Source organism: Pelobates fuscus, chromosome 4, assembly GCF_036172605.1.
Source record: "Pelobates fuscus isolate aPelFus1 chromosome 4, aPelFus1.pri, whole genome shotgun sequence".
In the NCBI taxonomy this organism is placed as follows: Eukaryota; Metazoa; Chordata; class Amphibia; order Anura; family Pelobatidae; genus Pelobates; species Pelobates fuscus.
The window spans coordinates 64,839,431-64,845,497 of NC_086320.1; the positions used below are offsets into that span (position 1 = coordinate 64,839,431).

The 6,067-nt window shown below is 37.7% G+C and overlaps 1 pseudogene; it reads left to right on the forward strand.

The window, feature by feature from the left end:
- Window positions 1-3,273: 3,273 nt before the first annotated feature.
- LOC134609331 (uncharacterized) lies at window positions 3,274-4,529 on the forward strand (annotated as a pseudogene).
- The last annotated feature ends 1,538 nt before the right edge of the window (window positions 4,530-6,067 follow it).

A 6,067-nucleotide genomic window follows, 5' to 3' on the forward strand; every position in this document is an offset into this window, starting at 1 on the left:
ACCATGGCAACACTCCAAGGTGCTCACAAGAGAACTGAACTCTGCTTGCAGCCATAGGAACTATGGCAGAGATACTCAATGCCACTCGACCACCAGGGCCCGCAATGTGCAGGTCCCTGAGAAAAAGTGTAAGAAGAAGGGAGGAGTAACAAAGTTTTTATGCTTTTTTCCCAATAACACACACTGCACGCCTAACACAACACTACATCCTTCACACACACACACACACACAATGCACCCCTCACACACCTGCACCCCTCACACACAGAGACACACACACGGCACTTCTCACACACTCACTGAACCTCTTGCACACCCTGCACCCTTCATACATATTCGCACCCCTCAAACACACACATTGCACAGCTCACACACAAATTGCACCCCTGACACACAATGTATCCCTCACACACACACACTGCATCCCTCACACATTCTGCACCTCACACACACACTGCACCCCTCCCACACACACACTGCACCCATCATACACACAACAGCCCTCACTCACATCCTACATTTTACATGGGATGCCAACACATCCTTGGGCCATTATCTCCAAAGTGACAATTCCTCTTTACTAAATAGATTTTATTTTTCATGGCTGCTTAACCTATATAAGTCAACTTAATAACTACTAAGGTATGATATAATAATGTAGTATCTAATAAATGTATAACTTTGCATGGGGCCCTCCGATAAATCTTGTTTTATAATGCGGACCTCGGCTTACTTAAGGTTGGACAGCCTTGTTGTAAATTATAACAAGTGTAAAGCAACTTTTCTACACATGACTTTTAAAGTGTGGCATAAACTTCTAGCTACATCAAACTACCCACCAGTTTAAAATCTCTGAACAGAACTGCTTTTATAAGAAAACTTGAGTCCACTAAAGCAGTTCAGCTTTCTAAAGTGCTTTAGGGATAATGTCCCTTTCTTCGCAGGTTTATTTTACATAAGTGATGTCAAGCAGACAGGTAGGAGGGTTTCCTGCTTTTTAAAGTGGAAGTAAGTGCTTCTCATAGAGAAGCATTGCTTTAAAGCACACTGTCTCAGTGTTCCATGTGATTAGACACGTGTGATCAATATTGATGTCACAAAAGGAGGAGCAGAACAGCTGCAAGGAAACTCTCCCAGCGCCTGAATAAAAGTTAGTTTAACAGCTTTTTAATTGTTAAAATGGAGCAATCTAAATAAAAACAAAACAATCAGTCTACAGAAATTAATGAAAAATATAAAAATACAAAATTTGTGTACCTTTAAGCACAAACTGTGAGAATATTATACATATTTCTATAATTCCACTATAATTATCCATGAAATGTAAGCAACACACTGTTGTAAAGTTGCCATATTTGTAAGTTTTTCACGCAAATTGATGCATTTTCTTTTTCAGAGTATGTGTTTATTTAGCAATTTTGTTCTTTTTTAAAATTGCGACTTACAGTAGACCAATTAAGAAGGTTCAAATTTAGAGAAAAAAATATTAATCATATATTATTTGAAATAATAATTATAATATTAATTATTTAATAGTAATTAAATTGATGCATTACATTCATTTTAGTGATTTTTCTTTTTAATGTGTCTGGTTGCATCTTTGAAAGTATCTATGCTCCTTAAATTGATTTTTATTAAATTATTTTCCACCTAAGTGATTAACTGTTCACATAAATGTGGGACTAGGAACATAGTGTTATTGTGCTATTCGTGACTGTCAAAGTGTTAAAAAAAGTGTCTAGTGAATGACTTATATTGTGTCCTGTTGTAGCCTTGTTTTCAATGAAGTTCTGCTTCATTTCCTTTCTCATTGGTTTCCAATTCAATTCACTGATATTGACTTGGAAAATGCAGGGTTTCAGTAATTAGCCTAGCTATTAATTATATTGCGCTCAGTTGTCTATAGTTAACTGCACATTCCCGTTCCAGCTTGTATGAATAATGCGTATTGGGGTTATAATTTTAAAGTAGCTATATTCATGCAGTCCTCTCAAGGTTAAAGAACATAAACCTTGTAAACAACGGATGGACAATACATATTAATCACAATTTTATTTTGGAGCTTCACTTTTTCAACTATCGATCTAGAAAATGAAACATAATTTTTGAGACTATCACTCATTTCTTACTAGGATTATTCTTTTGTACAGAATTATACATTCTGTAGAACTGCGAGTTTTGAGGGTCAATGGCATCACTTTCAATTCACCAAGGCTGAATTTTGATAAGCTTATACAAAAATATTAAATTGACATCTATTAATGATAATATAAGGCACACTTATTTTTAACCAATTATATGGCATATGGGTGGCTTATGAGTGAAACACATTAGTAATTCAATGTATTATTTTATTTCTGTAACTCAAGGAATATGTCGAAATCTGAAATAATTAGCTACTGAGTATAAATTAGATCTAAAATTTCCATTAAAGACACATTCATATTGAAAGAGATGATTAAAGTTTAAACACCATATTAGATTAGAATCATAGATTCATTAATCATTTAAGTATTAATGATTAAAATTTGGCCAACTATTTTAAGTTGGATAATGGCTATTTTTACAGGAGAAGATGTCTTTTTCTATGAGTTTTGTTATTAAAGTACAGGTCAAGTTTTATTAACATAATACTTTTAGGCTATTGATAAATTGCTACATGTGTTCTTGCGTTTTCCTGGATAATATTGCAAACTTCGGTCCAAAGTTCTTCAGGCATTCTATCGTCCATGTCTAGTCCCTCAAATCCATTCTTTACTTACACTGCATATTCACAAGGGGTATAATTTATGTTGTATCTGATTGGTCTGATGGTTTTCCTTCTTTTCTTCAGTTTAATTCTGAACTTTGCAATGAGAAGCTCATGGTCCGAGCCACAGTCAGCTCCAGGTCTTGTTTTTGTGGACTGTATAGAGCTCCTCCATCTTTGGCTGCAAAATATATAGTCAATCTGATTTCTATATTGTCCATCTGGTGATGTCCATGTGTAGAGTCATCTCGAAGGCTGTTAGAAGAGGGTGTATTCATAAGAAAGAAATCTAAGAAGGCAAACTGGCTATCAGATGAGGCTTTAAAAATTGCCCAGGAAAGAAGGAAAGCAAAAGGTAGTGGAGATCAGAAAACATTTGTCCAACTGAATGCAGAATTCCAAAAGAAAGCAAGAAGCGACAAGGAGACATTCTACAATGAGCAATGTAAAGGGATAGAAGAAGATAAGTCAAAATATCTGTTCAAGAAAATTTAAGAAAATTGGGTATCTAAAAGTTACCTTTCATGCCAAAGTGGGATGTGATAAAAGACAAAAATGGCAGGGACTTAACAGAAAAAGATCAGATAAAGAAGAGATGGCAGGAATACACTGAAAATCTATACAGGAAGGATCTTAACAGCAGTGATGACCTCAAAGTTGGTCCAATTAGGTAGAACCAGAAATCTTGGATAGTGAAGTGAGATGGGCCCTAGGATGCCTTGCAGATAACAAGGCTGCAGGAGTTGATGAAATCCCAATTTAACCATTCTGTGAAATTTCTGCTTGCCTTATGCCAACAAATTTCGAAAACTCAACAGTGGCCAAAAGACTGGAAAAGGTCAGTCTACATCCCAATCCCAAAAAAAGACAATGCCAAAGAGTGCTCCAATTATCGAACAGTTGCACTAATTTTACGTGCAAGCAAGGTAATGCTTAAGATCCTACAAGCTCGACTCGAACAATATATGGACCGGGAATTACCAGATGTATAAGTTGGCTTCCGCAGAGGACGAGACACAAGAGATCAAATTGCCAATGTACGATGGATAATAGAGAAAGCCAGAGAGTTCCAGAAAAACATCTACTTCTGCTTCATAGACTATTCTAAAGCCTTTGACTGTGTGGATCACAACAACATGTGGCAAGTTCTTAAAGAGATGGGAGTACCAGATCATCTCATCCACCTCCTGAGGAATCTGTATGTGGACCAAGAAGCCACAGTCAGAACCGAACATGGGACAACAGAATGGTTCAAGATCGAGAAAGGAGTGCAACAAGTTTGTATATTGTCACCTTATTTATTCAACTTATATGCGGATTACATAATGCGTAAGGCTGGGCTGGATGAATCCAAAGCTGGAATCAATATTACTCAAAGAAATATCAACAACCACAGATACGTGGATGATACAACTCTGATGGCTGAAAGTGAGGAACAACTAAATAACCCATTCATGAGGGTAAAAGAAGAGAGTGCAAAAGCTGTCTTGCTGCTTAACGATTAAAAGACTCAGATCATGCGAAACAGCAATCTTAGTTCCTGGCAAATAGATGGGGAAGAAGTGGAGGCAGTGACAGATTTTATTTTCCTGTGATCCAATATCTCCTCAGATAGTGACTGTAGTCATGAAAGACGTTTGCTTCTGGGGAGGAATGCTATGGCAAGCTTGGACAAGCTGGTTAAAACTAAAGATATATACTATCAACAAAGGTACGCATAGTAAGAACTACTATGGTATTCACAGTAGTAACATACGGATGTGAGAGCTGGACATTGTAGAATTGATGCCATTGAACTGTGGTGTTGACAAAAATTGCTTAGAATCCCTTGGATTGCAAGAAGATCCAATAAATCCGTACTACAGGAAATCAAGACAAACTGTTCACTGGAAGCTATAATTATGAGGCTGAAGATAAAATATTTTGAACATATAATGAGAAGGCAGGATTCTCTAGAGAAGACTCTGATGTTGGGAAACATTGAAGGCACGTGAAGACAACAGAGACGGAGATGAATAGATGAAGTCACTGAAGCCACGAACATGAAGTTGTTGGAGCTCAGAGAGGCAGTGACTGACAGATGTACCTGGCGTGCTATGGTCCATATGGTCACGGAGAGTCGGACACGACTGAACGACTAAACAACAACACTTGTGTTCTACAACCATAGTGTTTCCAATTTAATGGGACAGAAACTCTTTTGGAGTTCTTTAATTGCTTTTTAACTGTATTTTGTTGGGTTTTTGTTTTACAGTTTAGGTGGTATAGAAGAGGACAATTAACCTAAAATTTGGTTAATAAAACCGTAGTTTCCTCTTTACTTTCTAGATAACATAGAGAGATTTTTTTTTAGCATTGTCCATTTTCTAGTTATCAGCAAAACTGTACCAGCAGATATAATTCCCAACTATGAGCCTTTCTGTCATATATTGCAATGCTGCAGGGAGGGAAGGGGCACTATATGGAGCCATAGTGCCAGGAAAACAACTTTGTTTTAAAGGCACTATAGTTTCCCTTTAATAAAATGAATAATGCATGACACATTTTAGAAGACAAAAAAAGACTTTTAAATGGACACTATAGTCACCAGTGCCACTACAGCTTAAAGGGATTCTCTAGGGCCCCCCTCCTTGCTGCCTCCATCCGACAGTGCTGAAGGGACCCCATTCAGTCTCTTACCTAAATTCATCTCTGATGTCCCTTGGTGCTGGGTCAGGCTTTTGCCCATGCTCCTCCCCAGCAGACATCAGAGACCTAATGCACATGCGTGGCAATGGCAGTGCTTGCATTAGGATTACCCCATAGGAAAGCTTTCCTATCGAGATTCCGGTAATGCTAGCGGTCCTCATGCATAGCGTGAGGACATCCAGTGTTGTTTAGATGACCAGAAGTCGTCTAACCACCGGGAAGTCCCTGGTAGATGGCCACTAGAGGAGGACTTAACCCTGAAATTTAATTATTGCAGTTTCTCAGAAACTGCAAAAATTTACCAGTTCTGTAGGGCTAAGTGACATGGGACATTACAGTTCCCACCTGTCAGTGTAGCATGATGATTTATGAGCCAAAGAGACTAAACATTTGCAATGCAATTTGACATACGAATGCCTATAGTGAGTGTTCAGGAGTTTACTAGTAGTGCCAATACATTTTCATGCGACTTATAGCGTTCGAGCATTTGGTGGTTGGGAGTTTTTATTCGGGAATTTTCTGCGTAAAATCAGCAGTAAAATACAGAATTATTAGATACAGTAAAAACATCAGACATATGGAAAGTGCCACAGAATGCCATTGGAACAATCTGACAATAACCAATTGCAT